Source organism: Euphorbia lathyris, chromosome 5 (assembly GCF_963576675.1).
Source record: "Euphorbia lathyris chromosome 5, ddEupLath1.1, whole genome shotgun sequence".
NCBI lineage: Eukaryota > Viridiplantae > Streptophyta > Magnoliopsida > Malpighiales > Euphorbiaceae > Euphorbia > Euphorbia lathyris.
Window position 1 is genome coordinate 31,628,632 of NC_088914.1, and position 20,471 is coordinate 31,649,102.

Below are 20,471 nucleotides of genomic sequence, written 5' to 3' on the forward strand. Positions count from 1 at the left end.
TATAAGGGGGTATATATACTCTCTTATATCTAAACCCTAGTTAGATAGAATTAGGTTACTGAATAAGAATTTAATTCGGAATATAATTCTTATTTATTATCTATAATTATATCTAAATATAAAGATAATAATAATAACCTTTTAGGATAATAATAGGAGCAATTTAATCTCATTAAACCTCCTAACTTATTTATCCTTTAATTAATTTAATTCACAATCATAATCTAATTATAATTGCTAAAAATCAAATTAATTATTTTTTTGAATAAAACATAACTTATTATTATCTTAAATCAGAAGATAGAACATCAAGTATAAACGATGGTGGACAAGCCCACTCACCACGAACATAACTAGAAGTAACAGCCTTAGCAAGACTATGGGCTGCTAAATTTGCTGACCGTTTCACAAAAGAGATAGAACAAGTGTTCAAATCTCGTAATAAATCATAACACTCACAAATAACATCAGACAAATATGATAATCGAATGTTTTGATGTTGAATATCCAGAACCACCGCTAAACAATCAGATTGAAATTCGACGTGTCCTAGATTGAAATCCTTGACCTATGATAACGCTTCGCAGATCGCCATAGCCTCTGCCAAGGGAGGATTAACTGTATCTGCAAGATAGCCCATACGAGCCGCAAAACATCGCCCTTGGTGATCTCGTAGAAGAAACCCATATGAACATAAATTGTTTTGGCTATCAATACCTGCGTCAACATTGCATATGAAGCTGCCGACGCTGGGCTTTTTCCACTTACGCTGTGGATTTGAATATGGAGTAGCCTGACTCGGATGACAATTCTATGCAGCCTGCCAAGCCACAAGTTCTGTTGCTGCCGAATGACATATTTCCTCAGGGGTGCGAAGCTTATCGTTCCATACTTTGTCATTTCGCGCCTTCCATAATTGCCAACATATCATTGCGATACGATTACAATCGGTCGTTGCATCTTCAAGGAGATTAATAAACCACTGAATGAAGCTGGTAATCTGATCCATTCGATTATCTTGGAAAAAAAATTGCCAAACCTGATACGCCCGTGGACACCCGATGAAAACATGAAATTAATTTTCCCCAAATGCGCCACAAACGGGGCAGCAATTAGGAAGAGAGCTATGACGGGATGCAAGGTTGTTTAGCGTTGGTAAACAGTTAGTAAATATTCTCCATAGAAAATTCTTAATTTTCGGTGCTACCTTCAGGTTCCAAATTAAATTCCAGTTGATTGGGTTTGTATTTATCCGAGACATCGGTATTGGTCCCAATGCTTGAAAGTATCCGCTTCTTACCGTGTACGCTCCAGATTTATCCTTCGGCCAGAACCATCCATCTTCTGCCCTCCTACGTCTGATAGGAATGGAACAAATAAGCGCAACATCACGACTATTAAAATTACTGCTGATGATCTCTTCATTCCATCCCTCATAATCATTCATTAAGTCTTTCACAATGCCTGTTTGTAGTGATGTAGCAATCAAACTCGTGGGATACGGATTCTGATCGTCAGGAAGCCATGGACTATTCCAGATGGAACTGGACTCTCCATTGCCAATCTTCCGTCTCAGCCCCTCAATCAATAAATCACAATCAGCCATGATGCTACGCCATATGAAAGAAGGGTTATGCCCTAAGGAAGCCTGTAAGAAATCAACATTAGGAAAATAACGTGCTTTCAGTAATTGAGCAACCAATGAATTCGGATGTCGAACAAGTCGCCAACTTTGCTTAGCCAACAATGCAAGATTAAATTTGTGAATGTCACAGAAGCCTAGTCCTCCATTAATCAAATTAATTATTTATGTATTTGCTATATATAAAATCGCCCCCCTATTTACTGGGCCTTAGTGGACTCAGTTGGGCTTCCATCAATTAATTAACATCTGTTTCTCCTTTGGGCTCCAAGTCTTATGTGTGACCCATTAGGTTCTTATTGCTTCTAGCCGTATGTAACCAGTAAAATTAATTTTCTCAGAATTACATTTAATCTTTGCATAACGGAATGAGTACGCGAAATGTGATTTGCAAATCTGAAACATTCCCCCAGGGCTATAAGAAGACAGGTTGATTCTGTCGTTGACATTTCCGTATTAGTTACAGTATAATTCGGTCCTTTATCAACTACATCCTTGAACTGAATCTTATGACTATGGATAATGTCAAGTCACATATAGCGAGACGTTCGTTTTACTTGTACAGGCCGAGTTAACTCCAATTAGATAGGTTAAGTGAAATCTGCATTTCAAGTCTTAAGCTATCACCTTGCAAGGATTTAGAGTTAAGTCTTCCACAAGCGATCCTTGGACGTATCTCCCATTTATCGGGAGTGACAAATGCTCAATCCAATGTATAACTATCCTGCAATTACTTCCTATGATACCCAACGTCTTCCGTTCACACCCTAGAGTCATCTCTGTTATGGATCGTGTTACAACAGGATCAAAGCATCACATTCCATAATCCAGAATCACTAATTAACATTACTTTGAGTCTTAGGATTACTTATACCTATTAATACCAATGAGATGAACAGGTGACAAGGATAAATCTACCCATCCTGTTATCTCAAGTCGGGTCCCCAATCCTAATGAACTCCATTTCATTGGATCCATGTAACTGTCCAGATATCTGAATATCTGAAGCTTGTGAGATCAGCTCTCTATCTCGATAGAATACATTGTTACATGCAAGTCTCAACAGTGATATGTCAATCCTATTTCTAAACATATGACTTGACTTGGGGTGGTTTTAATTTTATTAGTTTATTATAAAGTTTCGTCTCACTTCATACTTGTATGAACACTTTATAATCACTTTAAACAAACTTAGGGATTTCCTTTTATTAGACTTATTTAGTTCTTAAAAGAGGTTGCCTTTATATAGTTTATGAAACCATATCTATTTAAAACAAATGATGTAAAGAACACTTCATTTACATTAAGTTTATATCCTAGAACAATTGTCTATAGGACACTAAACCCCAACATTTTGTTCAATCTATATTCACCGCACAACTTGATGTCTAGATTTCTAAACTAGGCTTGCTTGATCACAGTGATCACCTGAAATAAGATAAGAAAATAGTCAAAGGAGGGGCCGGGGACCGTGACCTCAATTCGATACTTAAGTTAGTGATGGTACTGAGTGAGAAATTTGTAGAGTCTGAAAGAAGAATGAGTAAGTGAGTATCTTTTGACATTGTGCCTGGTATTCATATTAACTTTGTGGGATATCCTACATTTTAGTAGACTCCCATATGGGGATACCTCAATGATGTGTTCATTTTGTGCACCTTTGGGAGTGTTTGCTGCTTCCAATTATTCCACGGGGAGGTAATAAGGGACATAGAGCATATGTTTCTTAAGATTTGTCTTTTCATTGCTTCACGTGTTTAACTGTTACACTTTTATAGCAACCATATTGGTCCACGTGTACTCTTTCTATGTATGATAGTATGATATCCCAAAGTATCTTTTAGTTTATGGAAAATCATATTAGTAAATCTAAATTGAATTTTAGGTATAAATTCAATATTTAAATGGGAAAATTTTGACAAATTAATCTAAATACAATAAACTTCAATACCAAAATTTATAAAATTTAGGCTAATTTATTAAAATTTGTCAACTTAAGAGCTAATTGATCTCGACATTCAACTTTAGAGATTATTTTGACCCCTATTTCCAACTTTACTATAGTTATAGATTATAGGCAGTTTAAATTGCATAGAAGCAAGTCAAATATTTTTTTTATAACAACAATAGTTCGTTAAATTTTAAATAATTTATTAGTTAATGATAACATCTGAATTTTATCCCTGGGGCAAAATCATAAAAGTTCATAAATAAAGGAATCTATTGGCACAAAGTACGGCCACATGGCAATATCCGCTGATTCAAGGGTATGGCGTATGCTAGAAGAAACCTTCAAAGGGGACCATGCTAGGTGGATACGCCACTTAGGTCAGCCATACCAAAAAGGATAGACACGCCATGCAAGGCAGATACACTCTTGTTACCACTGAGCCGTTTTCTTATGAAACTGTTATGATCAATGGCATTGAGAGTTTTTGTGACCCATTGAAAGCAAAAAAAGCAAGAAAACAATAAGAAATAGCAAAAGGAACAAGGAAAATTAACAAAACTTACTCCGATAGGATATCAACTACTTATGCGGATCAAAAACTAAGACAGAAAGCGAAGAAGAAGAAGCATTGGAATCAAAGAAGCTGATAAGTCTCCAAAAGACAAAAAAAAGGGAGTAAATAAAGAATGTAAGATGCATTGAAATCAAAAAAGCTCATAGGTCATCAATAATCGAAATGTGCTAAGGAAGACAGAAGGAAATGAAGCGCCCTTATGAAGGAGAGAATGAATGCAGATGAAAAATGAAAAGACGGTGAAAGAATGAAAGGTGTGGGAAATTAAGACTTCTCATCATTTAAAGCGTCAAACATTTCCCTATAAAACAAGCTGTTAGCGCAATGCTCTAGATCGAGTAAAAGAGTTCTTTGAGTTACACTCCTGAGCACTTTCATTGGCTTATGGAACGTAAGAAGGCGTTTTGAGTTAAGCTTGATGCTTAGAAAATTTAAATGACGTGTCCCATTCCTACTAGTCTGGGGAAATATGTTTAATGGAAAAACATTAAATACAAAACACGCTTTGGAAAAAGAGCCTTTTAGACTTTTAATGGGGGCTTCTGATAACAACCCAAATAAATCTTTCTAGAGTAAGGAATAAGGGAAAATTAATAGAAGTAATGGCAAGTTGGTATTCCTCCTAGAAATCGGATTAATGATGATTAATACATGGTTTATGTAGAATTAATGATAATTAATGCAGGGGTGGATATGCAATTATGAAGAAAAAGGAAGAAGTCGCTAGTATTATGCCACGCCACGTGGACCATGACGAGACACGCCATTGTTCTCAAGGAGAGCGTACATACGCCTCGATGGTTCTAAGAATACCAAAATGCGTCTTTATAACTATCCATGAATGAGAATAAATACAATTAAATGACAATTAATAGTCATTAAAGGGAATAAAGACATGACTGTTCGAATACCCCCATTCTGAGGTATTCAAGGATGAATGTTGGGATTAAAGGAGAATTGATGATGATTAATAGCAATTAAAGATGAGTAATGACATGACTGTTCATCTACATCTCCATTTGATAACATCCAAATATTATACATGGAGAAAAAGTATAATTAGACAAAAGGCGAGGGAGCCTCTATGAGCAAAAATACGCACCATGAGGGATTAGACATCAAAGGATCCGACATTCTTACTCTTATGGATAAGGATCCGCCAATGAATCTCTAGGACAGATATAAAGATTCCAAAAGGACAGAGCGACACTAACATCCGTAATCATGAGAACCGTTACATAACGGTTTATAACCATCAAGAAGTCATTTATTAAACATGAATGGTCACATGCTTCCTCATTAATGCTAAAGGTTACAAAAATCTATATAAATACCACAACTTCCTGGGATCAAAGGAACAATTACTGATTCCCTACTTCTTTGCTTATAGTTTATTCTCAAAATTATTACTGACTTAAGCATCGGAGTGTCCCCGGTCGAACCCAACGGTGCCTCACAGGGAAGAGCTCCGGTTGAATATTTTTCCCAAGTTATCAGCGTGCAAAAGAGTGTGCCCAAAGGCATCTTCAAAGGGTTTGGCTTCCTTTGACGGAGGAACATTCGAGAATCCTACATGATAAAGGATTCCTTCCAAGACGTAGATTCCTTACAACACACATATATCCTTAATTCATAAAGATTCATAATCAGTGAAGGACTTAACTTAAAAAATCCTATATATAAACAACTATATACACAAGATATGGTACATTAACTATTATCTCACAACTAGTTCATACTCTTCAATCATTCATAAATCAAAAACTGACTTAGGCATTAGAGCGGGTTCGCTAGACTCCGGCTCCGTCTAAGCTCTAGTTCTGTTTTACTGATTATTATGGCGGAAGATTGTCAAGACAACTTAGACATATAGACAAATTGAGATACACGGTTATCACACCTCACAAAAATGACAAACATCAATAATTAATTTAAGTTTTATCTCTATATTAATATTATGGCATAAAGGTCATTTGTCCCCCTAAACTATAGAGCCAAAGTCGATTAGCCCCTCATACTCTTTAAATCACCAATTTAGTTCATATACTACTTTTAGATGGTTAATCAACCCCTTTTCTTAGTTACTCTATTCTACCTTCTTCCATATTAGCTTCTCCTACTGCCTTTATACTCTTTCCATAGGCTTTCTCTTTTTTTCCCATTTCAAAGTAACAGTTTGTAATGATAGCCAAATTCATTTCTCTTAACTATCCGCTGGTCAATTAATTGGAATGTTTTTATTCAGAACGAAGGGAGAAGAGACAAAAGTTGGCAATGAAAAACAACTTAAGGTTCGATTTTTGCATACTCATCTGTTTGTTGAGTTTAATAAAGATGAAAGTTGAAAACTGAACTTAAAATTTAGACAAGTATGAAGGTGTTTATTATGTGCAAAAAATGAGAATGCAAACTTCTAAAATTGCAGCAAAAGATAACAATATTGGCGATAGAAATGGAAGTAAAAGGAGCGTCGCTAAGGTAACCTATTCATGGAATAAGATGTTATCCAATTGAAATTAGACCAATAATTCACCATAGCCTTTTGGTTTCAATCTAGATTTTGTTATGCAAGGTATTCATGTTATCTGCTATGTAACAAAGCTTCACTGAGATCATTATCCCTATTGCACTTTTCATATTCAAGAATATAATAAAGGAAAAAAATGTTGGGTTTTGATGAAATTAAAAGCATCATTATAAGTTGGAGAAGCTAAGGGAGAAGAATGGAGGACAAAGCAACTAAGGTGATATTCTTTTTTACTTAAATTAAATTAACTGAACTGAATTGAACTGAACTTAATTGAATTGCACAAAATAATTATAATTATAATAAATTATATATATAATGATATATTTTATATATAAATAATTATAATTACAATAAATAATGATAAATTATATATATATATGTATATATATATAAATATAATAAAAATTATATTATATATATAATAAATTGTAAATTATATATAAATAATTATAATTATAATAAATAATGATGAATTTATATATAAATAATACTAAATTATAAATTATATATATATATATATATTATAATCAATTATATATAAATAATTATCATTATAATAAATAATGATAAATTTATATATAAATAATATTAAATTATAAATTATATATATATATTATAATCAATTATATATAAATAATTATCATTATAATAAATAATGATGAATTATATATAAATAATACTTCCTACCAAAAAAAATATATAAATAATACTAAATTATAAATTATATATAAATTATAATAAGTAAATAATACTTTATATATAAATAATTATAATTATAATAAATAATGATGAATTATATATAATAATACTAAATTATAAATAATATATAAATAATTATAATTATAACAAATAATGATGAATATAAATAATACTAAATTATAAATTACAATAAATTATATATAAATAGTTATAATTATAATAAATAATGATGAATTGTATATAAATAATATTAATTATAAATTATCTATAAATAATAATTATAAATTATCTATAAATAATAATAATTATAATAAATAATGGTAATTACCAAGGTTATCAAATCCGAACCGGACCGATCAGTTCAATCCAGTTCGATCGAAACCGGTCATAATTCTGGGCCGGAGGTGGTCCGGTTATTAAATCTTTGAAAACTGTTTAAAACCATTCAAACCGGCCGGTTCAACCACAAACCGGATGACCCAATGCCGGTTATGCGATTTGATCCGGTTTGATTTTAGACATGTTTACTTAAAACAATATAAATTTTAACAAAGGTAAGATTCGAACCTTGAACCTTTAGCATGTAAACTTTAATGCTCACCACTACACTACCATTTCACTTATGTTTATAATTAACTATTTAAGAATAAATAATAATTGGTCCAAAAATAATAATAATAATATTACAAGTTAAATAATTAAAATATGATTTAGTATTATTTTTCTATTTAGATAAATATCATTAAAAAATTATTTTATTTTCTCAATATTATCAAAGTTTAATTAATATTTTTTTTGAAGAAATTTAATTAGTATTAAATTTTAAATATATACAAATAAATTTTAAAAATCTAATAAATTAAGATTGAAGTTGAATTATAAAATACATATCCTATTGTTTGTTTGTTTTTTCTTCCCTTCTTACCAAAAAAAAAAAATACATATCCTATTAACATATTTACATGTTAGTTATTAATAAAAATAATCACTATTAATTTTAAAAGTATATTTTTCTAATTTTTATAGTTTTTTTTTATTAGAAGATGGAGGCAGGCGGAGGAGAATCCCACCGCCTGGCCCAGAGCAAAAAGAAAAGAAAATTGTTCATACAAAATTCAAAACCATAAAAAAAAAGCTAACGAAACCGGAACTGAATGACATCATTACAATCATTAGAAATTTCATGTCTGCAAAATGACGGAGCTGAGTCCCACAAATACAGAGTAGAAGAAGTGACACCGTAACGAGCAAGACAATCAGCGACTTTATTACCTTCGCGAAAAATATGAGTGACCACTAACTGCAAACCAGAGCATAATGATTTGCATTTCTTCCATCTAGGCCTTAAATGCCAGGGAACTGCGGTGTTATTGTACCTAAAGAGGTTAACAACATACATAGAATCGACTTCCAACCATAGATTGAACCACCCACGCTCATAAGCATGCTCAATTGCAAACATAGCTCCCATAAGTTCTGCCTCATATGCAAAAGCAGATGAAATGGAAAAAGAAAAAGAGCCAACTGGTATACCTCTACTATTGCGGTAAATACCTCCAGCTCCTGCCAGTCCAGGGGTGCCAAAAGATGAACCATCAGTGTTAATTTTTAGCCAATGAGCCGGAGGGCGTTTCCAATGAACCTCTAAGATATTTGGAGCTGAAGCAGGTCTGCGAACAATGAAGAGCTCCCTAGAAACATGAATATCTATCAATGTGTTAAAAGCAGGACCCGTGCTCATTGCATTCGACTCCAGGATGTATTTCCATAGTAAACGAAGAGCATTATGAATATTGGGGTTAATTCCTTGGAAAACAGAATCATTCGAGTCCTCCAGATAATCCATACGCAGTGAATAATAGCAGAGTTCCAAAGAACCCCGGTTTGAGGACTAAAATGGCAATGCAAAATATTGTCAAAAAGAGTTGAGAAATTACCATGTTTTATAGTTATTTGTTATGATATTAAATAAATATTATTAGTATAACTTTGATGAATATAGTTAATATTATACCATGTTATAAGATTAAATACGAATAGAATTATAATTTTCATATGATTTTTTAATACCGGCTAAACCTCGATTGGACCCGGTTAAACCTCAAACTCTTAACCCTTTATCCTTTTCGGTTCTTTGACCGGTCCGGTTTTAACAACCATGGTAATTATTGAAATTAAATTAATTGAACTGAATACTGCTGAACTGAACTTATTTATACTAAATTTAAGTCAAAAAGAACATGACCTAAGACAAGGAATTAACCATCTTGAAATAAAATAAGAAATTAATTGGTGATTTGAGGAGTATAAGAGCATTCCTAATGATAGGGATTTGATTGTAACTTTCCCACGTGGAGTTACTCCCTACCATTAGGGAGTATGTAACCAAAAAAGGTTTGTAACCAATTTTGGTTACAACCTGGTAACTCTCCCGTAAATCCAAAATGTAAAGTATTTTGACTCCACACAGGCGCTAGAACCGTCAGATTTGACGAGTAGGCGTCTGTGTGGTGTCTGAAATTTGCTTTACAAAAAGTGGATTTTAATAAATTTGATTCACAGTAAATTATAAGTTTGGTTTCAGTTAATAATTTATTTATTTTTTTACCTTATAAAATTTTAAATAACAATCTCTCTCTAATGGTAAGTTACTAATGATTGCTACTTTTATTTCCAAATCGACAATGATTGTAACCAACCATTGTGGATGTTCTAAAAGGCTAATTGATTTTAACTCTATAGTTTAAAGATCCAAATAGACTTTATGCCTAATATTATCAATGTTTACTTTATAATATGGATGATTTTTATTGTTTTGAATTTATGCTACCTATTTATTTTCTATATGGTCGAATATGCGAAGTCAGACGGGATGGGGCGAGTCGCGCGTAAATATTGAGGGTATTATGAGAAAGTCACACAAAATCAGTCTAAAAATGTAGTAAGTTGAGTAAATAGGTTAAATATGTAAATGAGCCTCCCATTTGACCCAGTTTTGTAATTTTCCCTTTATAATATGGATGATTGTTTTCGGAAGATAATATGGATGATTTTGATTGCTACTATTTTCTATATTAAATTTATAATTAAGTTAAATAACATTAATCCCCTATTTTTGTGGGTCTAATGCTAGTTGGTTTTATAGAGAAAAGATAAATAATATCCAATTCATGTGAGTGGCATTGCCAATTATAAGGCAAGATAATTATTTTTCAACCAAGTCCTATCATGTTTTTTCTGTTTTCTAAATTTGAAAATGAATTAACACACACAACCACAAATCAACCCCGTAAATTATGCAATTTACACCCATATCCTCAACCATTAACCGCTCCTTCATTTTCCTCTATATATATATTTATTAACAATTTCCTTATCAGATCCAAAGCACGAAGGCTTAAACATTTAAGCCTTCGGCTAGGAAAGGAATTTAATTAATTATATCTAAAAATGGAATCATCTTTAATTATGATAGTAATAGTAGCATTAGCTCTGCTAATATCGCCTTCGCATTCCCAAAACTGCACTTCACAAAAATTCCAAACCCCAAATAAACAATTCAAAGAATGCGTTAATCTTCCTGACTTAGGATCTGCTCTCCATTTCACATATGATGCCTCTAATTCATCTGTCTCAATCGCATATGTCGGTTACCCGGAAAAACCCGACGGTTGGGTCGGCTGGGCCATCAATCCTAATTCCACCGGGATGGTCGGCGCACAATCTTTTATCGGATTCAAGGCAGAAGGCGCATTGATCGTCAAAACCTATAATATCAAATCTCACGCTCCGATCAAAGAATCCAAACTCACCTTTGATTCCTGGGATTTGAGTGGAGAAGCCACGGGCCGGAGCATGACCATCTTTGCATCGATTAAAGTAAATGCAAAGGCGGTCAGTGTTAATCATGTTTGGAATTCAGGTGCTACTGTTTCCGATGGTGTTCCGGACGGACATTCTATGGATGAACCGCATACTTCGTCTTTCGGAGTTTTGAATTTGGTCGGTGGAAATGAACAGCTGTCTCCTCCTGCTCCTGCTCCTGCTCCGGCTCCTTCGGCCGCTCGTAGTAGTACTTCTGCTTCTTCTGGAAGGTTGGGGATGGGATCTTGCTTGGGTGCTCTTATTTTGATCGGATGTTTCCTTGGATTTTAATTCATTAATTACTTCAATTCTCCTCCCATATTCATTATTAATGAATGGGTAAATAATGTATTAGTGGTTTTGTTTTTACCATTTTTATTTTTAAAATATATTATAAAATTTTTAAATTTTTTTGTTAATATTAATTATTTGTTCATGTTGTCTACTTTAGATTTTTAACTATTACTATCATTTTATAACATGTTATGATTACATGTTATGATTGTTTAAGATATGTTTAATTAAAAATTAAAAAAATAGATAAAATGAATATTAGATTAATATTAATAAAAAAAATATGAACTTTATAATTTATTTTTTAAAATAAAGAGATTAACCAATATGTTACATAAAAGAGAAGAAGTATTAAATTGTTTATTCTTAATAAAATTAATTGGTTTAACTGTATATTCTTGTTTGAGTCAGCAAATATGAATCCAAATTTTAAAAAGAATAAAAATAAAAATAAAAAACACTATAGTAATATTATATTTTAAAAGAAAAGTTCAAAATTTAATTTTATAGTTATGTTACAATTTCAAAATTAAAGAAAGATAGTATTTTTTTTCCATTAAAAAAAAGTGAAATTTTAAGTCTTATTATGTATTTAGAAATTGCATATGAAAAAATATATTTTCCATTAATAAAACTTGAAATTATACTGCATTTAGAATTATATTATTTTGTACGTAGATGTTAAATCTCAATTCCTCTAATAATTTTATACTTAAATTTGTAATTTATCCCTAATAAGATACAAACCATATTGACAGGTAATCACAATTTTATTTCTAATATCATAAATGATATAATTATAATTTTAGCTTTAATATTGACATGTCGAACCAATTTTTCAGATTATTAATTAAACTTTTTTTTAATTATAGATCATGTTACCTTCACTGTATATATATGCGCCTTGTTATCCATGATCAATGCATGACACATTACATTTATATGCATAAACATGAAGAAGAAAAAAAGAAAAAAAAATGTCTGGTGTGAAAAACATTATAAGATTACTAATTTTTTTTTAGCGATGAGATAGATAATATTCACACACATTGGATCTCTTCTAGTTTCTTTGAATCCCGAATATGAATCTAAAATTAAAATGACAATGAGAACACCACACGATTACTAATTTTTTAGGTTTGTTAATAGGGCATGTAAATCATACACATTGGGCGAGCCCAATTAGAATTGGAGAATCTTCATTGAATCGAAAATGGGGAAAAAATTATCCCTATTTTCAGAAACTGGTCTTGCTATCTCTATTTCATGCAGATCTAATCCATTACTAACAAAATTGCTCACGGCCGCGAAAATACTCGTGCATATAATAATTTGGGATAAATATACAAATAAACTTTGTGTGGTTATATCTGTTTTCGATCGGCACCCTTGTAGTTTAAAAATTTACAAACTTGTACTTTGAGGTTCATCCTGTTAGCAAACACAAGCCAAATTGACTAATGATATTAAAAATCAAAGAAAAAAGAGTTAATTTAATCCTTATATTTATTTATTTTTATACTTTTCTCTATCTTTTAATATTTTTTTTTATTATTAATTGAACCATAAAATTTCAATTTAGAATTAATTATAATTGCATAAGTTGAGTTCTTGGCCCAGGCCGGCTCCAGGGGGAGGCCACCTAGGCGGCGGCCTAGGGCCTCCGACTTACGGGGGCCTCTGATCGGAAATTTTTTAAAATTTGATAATTATTAAAAAAGTTATGGTTAAAAGGTATATAGAATTAAATATGTAACAAGAAATAGTGTTAGCTTGAATGGTAAAGACATAGTGGAGACCCTTACAAGGGTGAGTGTTCAATTCCCTGAATTAGCATTTTTTGTTCACATTTTCTCTTATTTTTTCTTTTTTTCTTTGACAATACAAATGTATAAATTATTACTTTGTTATTATAGTTATTTTTGATTTATTTTATTTTATTTTTATAAATTACAAGATGAAATTCACTTATGAATTACAATTTGTAATTTGGTATAAAATGTTATTTAGACTCTGATTTATTTAAAATTTTAATATTTGATCACTAGTTTATTATTTGGTCACATTTGGACCATAAACTATTCAAATTGATGAAATTCTACTTAATTATGATGAAGTCTTGATAAAATTGTTTCCTTATAATATATGGTGATATTTTGACATATGAACTTGACATGTCGTACGTTTTAAAGTTGATTTACCCAAATAATTAATGAGATTAAAACAAGAAAACAAATCTCTAAACTAAAATTTATCAAGTCTAATTATCAAAATATCATCATATGTCAATAATTATATTAAGTTTCCATCCAAATTGGATTGAAATTTCACCTATTGTGATAGTTCAGCGGCCAAATGATAAAATTTTGGATAGATCAAGCGCCAAATGATAAGATTCCTTGGATCAATCGATGTCCAAATAGTGATTTAAGCATGTAATTCATAATAAATACGCGAGTCAACCAATTTTTAATCTCGAAGATAAATTCTTCTTTTTCTTTCCATAGAATCTTGCGATTATGTTCGAGTTCAGCCGTCCAAAATTAATACTTTGTCGTCTGCTTGCTTCTCGCATGACTGGTGAGAAGAAACTTGATTTTAAATATATAAAAGAAAACTCGATTTTACATATAAAAAAACAAGAAGAATAATAATTTCTTAATTTTATGTTATTATTATATGACTTGAATTGTAGTTAATAATATATTGGTTTTACTATATAATATTTATTATTTCTAAAATAGTATATTAGATTTAGATATGGAAAAAAAAGTGCACAATGCGCCTAGGGCCTCCAAAATACTGGAGACGGCCCTGTTCTTGGCTGTAGTAGAACTGTTATTAAACTCATTGAAAAACACATTATTCAATTTTATAGTAGCTGAATAATAGTTTTTACAATTCAAACTGCATATCTTACCTGGTCATAAGAAATGCTTAAAGCGTTATTTAGCTTTTAACATTTTTTTTATATGTTGATATTTGACCTCGCTATGACTCATAAAATCAATAAAATATGGATCAATTTAGACAGATCTGTCGTAGATAAACATATCTTTTTTTTTTAAGAAAATGGAATTAATAAGTTTCTAAAGGGTAATCAAAGTTTAACAACGGAGTTAAAAAAATTCGGACCAACATCAAAGAACATGAGACAAGGGTAATCACGAGAGAATCTAGCAACAGCATTAGTCGCCTTATTTGCTTATCTGGTTCTGAGAGAGAAGAGTCCTCCACATAGTTATTATTTCACCAAATTCTGTGGTGGAGTGAATAGCCTCAACAAGAAATAAATAGCACATAATGGAACCAAAAAAAATATAAAACAAGAGGAAAATATGTGATAGACACTATGGTTATTTTGTTTTTGACAAAGTAACCATTACTTTGTTTTTCCCACTATTTAATGATGAGGTAGAAGATTAATCCAATGGTAAAGAAAAATAAAGTAATGAATCCAATGATGGGAAAAGACAAAGTGATGGTTACTTTGTTTAAAACAAAATAATCATAGTTTGCACCGAAAATAGGTTATTTGTGTGTAAATTATTACATATGTAGAATTCTATTTGCCATTTATTTTGTTAATCATAACCTATTAGATTTTTTTTTGATAGTTTATCTGATTTTTCGATTCGAGATTCGTCAGACACTTTTTAGATAAATCATTTTCCAATTAAAATTTTCTGTGTACGTTGGGATTCGAACTTGAAATATAGTTTAAGTGAATTACATATTAGATTTTAAGGTAAATAATTATAAGGTCCTTGTGTTTTTGTAGGTCCCTATGTTTTTACTTAACTCATTAGTAGGTCCATCATGTTATTAGAAGGTCATTATGTTTTACCTTAATCAATTCTTTAGTCCTTTTATTTATTTTATATATGAAAGTATAAAATTGCCCGTAATTATATAAATAAAATAACTTAAAATCTAATTTTCAAATTTAATCAAAATAGTTTTAATGAAGTTTGAGTAGTATATATACACCAGAATTTTTATACTTGTGTGTATTAATTATAAAAAGAAAATTATATTTCTTATTCTCTTAAAAAAATTATTTTTATAATTTTATATTGTTTTACTCAAATTTTTAATAATTTTTACAATATTTATCATTAATTTTTTTAATTAATAATGGAGAAGTATATATGCCGCACAGTCTCTTGTTATTTCTGGAGCTAGACGTGTTGTTGGGACAGAGGAGTCTATTAACATCTGGGAAGACCCTTGGCTACCTGACCCTGACCATCCTTTTGTCGAAAGTGCGCGCCTCCCGGGCCTTGAAGTGGATACTGTGAATAACATCCGACAACCTTCGGGGGAGTGGAACTTGGAATTAATCAATGGGATCTTTGTGGATCGGGATACAGAACTTATACGAAGGATTCCTCTAAGTCTCCATCTGGTGTCTGATGCATGGGAATGGTACTGGGGAAAAAGAGGCAAGTTTTGTGTGAAAAGTGTGTATAAACACCAGTGGTCTGAAAAATATGGCAATAATCCTTCATTTACAATTGCTGGTGTTAATTGGGATATGATGTGGGCACTTCAGGTTCCGCCGAAGGTAAAAAATCTAATTTGGAGAACCTTGGCTGGCTGTTTACCGTCGCTGTGCGCTTTATCTGCTCGAAGGGTTCCGATCAATAACCTGTGCCCGTCATGCCTGCAAGCGGAGGAGGACGACTTCCATGCCTTAGTTGACTGCCGTCAGGCTCGTCTTTTCTGGGATTTGACTAACGTTGCAGGACTAGGAGATTCTTGCTCTTCATTTAGGGAGTTCTGGGAGAAGCTGGGGTTAATGTTCCCGTCGGAAACTAGTACGGTGGAGGTCTGCTGCTGGTTCTTATGGCTTAACCGGAACAATAAAGTATGGTCAAAACAAGTCATTGACGCCTACCATACTCTTCTCCGCGGCCATGCAATTCATCTCAAGTTGGAAAGCTGCTCAGAGCCAGGGACGTGGTGCTGTTGTGACGACGGCCGATGTAACTCAGAAATGGTGCAAACCCCCACCAGGTATGTCAAAACTTAATATTGACGGGGCCATATTTTCTACCTTGGGTACTGCTGGTTACGGATTCATCTTGCGGGACAGTGGTGGCGGGTTCCAGGCTGCAGGTAACGGTACTATTTACTGCTGTCTAGACCATTTTTTAGTAGAAGCGATCTCGTGTCGTGAAGCGTTGAGTTGGTTGAAGGAGTCTGGCAGGCAGAACATGTTGGTGGAATCGGATTCACAATTTCTAGTGTATGCTATTTAGCGAGAAACTAGTGGCAATTCGGCTCTGGATCTGGTTATTGAAGACTGCAAAATCCTTATTAAGGATATAGTTAATGTGTCAATGTCATTTATTCGTAAGTCATCGAATTCCGCTGCTCACTCTTTAGCCCGTGCAGCTACACCTGCTTTTGAGAGGAAGGTCTGGATTTCAGTTCCTCCTCTTTGTGTCTGTACTGCTCTTGCTTCTGATATTTAATAAAGATGAGTCTTCCTTATCAAAAAAAAAAAAATTATATACTACTAAATTAAAATTTATAATTATATTGTTGCAATTATATTGTGGTAATGTATTTATCTTTTTTATAGGCCTAAAAAAATTTATAATTATATGAAAATTAATAAAACAATTAACTAATATTGGAAATATTATTATTAGGAAGGAAAAAAACATAAAAACATAAAAACATAAAATAAAAAAAATTGATATTTTATTATTAAAACATATAGTAAAGGGTCATTTTGGTATTTTAAATTTTATTTAGTGTAATTTGACTATCACTCAAATATAAGGGCTAAAGATTTGACTGAAATAAAAACTAATGGACTATATAATCATTTCTAAAAACACATGGACCTTATAATTATTTATCCTAGATTCTTGTTTTGTAATTTTTGATTCTATAGTGTATAATTAAAGTTTAATTTTACTTTTTGATATAGTCGTGTCCGTCGTGAACAGTCGTGTTCGTATGTGAATAGTCGTGCCTGTCCGTGTACAGTTGTGTTCGTCCATGAAAAGACATATCCTTTGAGTTCTATTTATATAGAATGGATTGTCAAATTCATATGTTGTTGAAGAGATTGTTGATAAAATAAATATTCCCTGAATGTTTATGTTCTCTGTCTGTTTATAGTGTTTTTGTTTCCTACTCCGGTGATAATGAGTCTACACACGGTTTGAGTTCGCTTGCGTAATCTGTTGTATCCTGGGAGACGATCGTCAATAGCGACGACATCGTCTTAAGGAAACTGCTAATACAGGCCTCAGATTTGTCTAACTCTTTCCTTTTAATTTCTAGTTTTTATTGTTGATATGTTTTTCTGTGTTTGATTTGTATAATTACAACTAAATCATATTATCAAATTTAATTCTCAATATGTCATTTTTTCTATATATCATTATATTCTATGTATAATAAATAAGTATGTTTTTACATTTTTAATTTAAAAAAATTGAACTCCAATTCATAAATTTTAAGTCTTAAACAACATATGATAGTCCCTAATTTATAAATTCTAATTCTTAAAATATATTAAAAATAATAAACATATTAAAAAAAATAATAATTTTATTAGTTTGATATAATAAAAAAATGATGACTTTGTTTTTCAAATGTGTATTCCCATATAAAGTTTCCTAATTTTCCCTTTTAATTAAAAGACTATCAGCCCAAAACCAAAATAGAAATAAAAAAGCCCAAATTGCTTAGAAGCACTTCAGACATTGGACAACCATCAAACCCTACAATACCCCCCCTTAAGTATTCGAATAACAGAATTCATCCTTCAAATTTGATATATTGAGCTTCTCGTTTCTTAGAGAATTTCAAACTCGATTAGAAGTGTGTATTTATTTCATTTCATGTGTCCCAAGGTGTTCGTTATGGTTACTTTATTTTTTATAAAGTACCGTTACTTGGTGTGGTTTTCACCATTAGATTAATTTTATGCTCTATCATCCAATGATGAAAACCACATCAAGTAACGGTACTTTATAAAAAACAAAGTAACCATAGCGGGCACCCCAATAGTAATTGGGACAAATCATTTTCCCTATTCGGAAGAATAAAAGATCTCATTATCTTTCTCATATAACGGTACAAAACAAGTTTCCTTTAGATTTGTAAAAAAATGTCATGTTACATGTAAATGAAGCGAATCAAATGCTTCTAATTGAACTAGAAGGGCGCAATATGTGTCAAATTATAAGACTAAAGGCCTAATAACCAGAAATAAACAAGACAAGAGCTGTAGGATGAAATTTTTTCATATAAAAATGAGCCATTATCTATATAAGATCACTAATTTAGGGATTGGGGGAACCAATCTATAACAAGTGCAACATTCATGCAACTTTACTCAGACAACGGTGATGAGATTTGACATAAATGTGTCTAAGGAAATGTTGTGGTGGCAATATATGATTGTGCGGACAAGTCTTTATAAATTGGATTAAGGGCTACTTAACATTTTCTTTATAGACATTCCTTATAGAATTGAGTAATTTTAAGTTAACCATAAATACTTGACATTGTTGAATGTCATATAATTAAAAGGGATAGCTAATAGATAGTAGATGATGTTGATAAATATTTTTTTTTGAACCCAAAATAATGCAATTCATAGATGAATGAGATTTGCATCCACGAAAATAGCGTTGAATAGCCAATCTGGCACAACTAAAGACAAAAAAATCGCTAGCACTGGAATAGGCCTGCCTAGCTACCAAATGAGCAGCCCTATTCGCTAACCGACTAACAAACGATACTGAGAAAGTAGGATTAGATTCAAGGATAACTTGACAATCATGAATGAGCGTTTCAAACTCAGAGATATCCTTTTTGTTGGACAGAATTGCATCAATAACAAGCTTGGCATCTGATTCAAATTCAACATGTGTATAGTGCATAGAAGCAAGCCAGATCATACTTGTGCGCAACGCTAATGCCTCGACCACCTTAGGTGCTCTAATACTAGCAATACAACTGCTGCTACAGAACAGAAAGATTCCTGTGTCATCTCTGATAACTGCTCCCATACCGCAGCTACCATTTTCCTTGAAGATAGCGCCGTCGACATTGCACTTCACTGATCCCCTTTCTGGCGGCTTCCATTTTATCCTTTCCCGAGCCTGGTTGAAATCATTGATTGCTCGGTTTTGTTCAGATACAGACGGACCAGTCACCGCTGCTGCAGCCCCGGCGAATGATCTAGGCGCCGCGGATGGAGACCTGGATCCTGTTTCCACCGTCGGGATAGGTGGTGCGCTGGTACCAAGGTGACATCATTGTCTACAATCCGGTCGAGATCCAGAATTCACCCTTGGCTTATTCAGCTGGTAAGCCCACCAATCTCGCAATTCATCAATGCCATGACGCCAGCTAATGTCCACCGGCCACCATGTCAAGTGCCAAAGGACTCTGTTATGGTGATCCCAAATGGCCTTTAAAGCACAACAGAGTCTGTCAATGAACTCCAGATTCGGTCCACAAATCGCCTGCAATAACCAATCTGCAAAATGCATCTCGTTTGTTTGTGGAATTGGGAGGCTAGCTATTCACCAAAGCTCACCTGCAAAACAACAATCAACAAATAAATGGTTATCTGTTTCATCATGCTCCACACACACAGGGCATTCGATTGTGATTGGTACGCGTCGTTGGGCCAGTCTAGCCCGAGTGGGTAGGCTGCCCGAGCAAATTTGCCATATAAATAACTTCAGTTTGGGGGGCATATTCAGACTCCAAATCATCTTCCATCCCTCATTCACTAACCTCTCCTCTCCCACCTCTAAACCAGCAATATAACCCGAATGCACATTGTAAAAACCATTCTTAGACCAGTTCCAGACTCTTCTATCCTCACTGACAGTGAAAGGCAAGATAATGTCACAAACGGCATTCACTTCAGCTT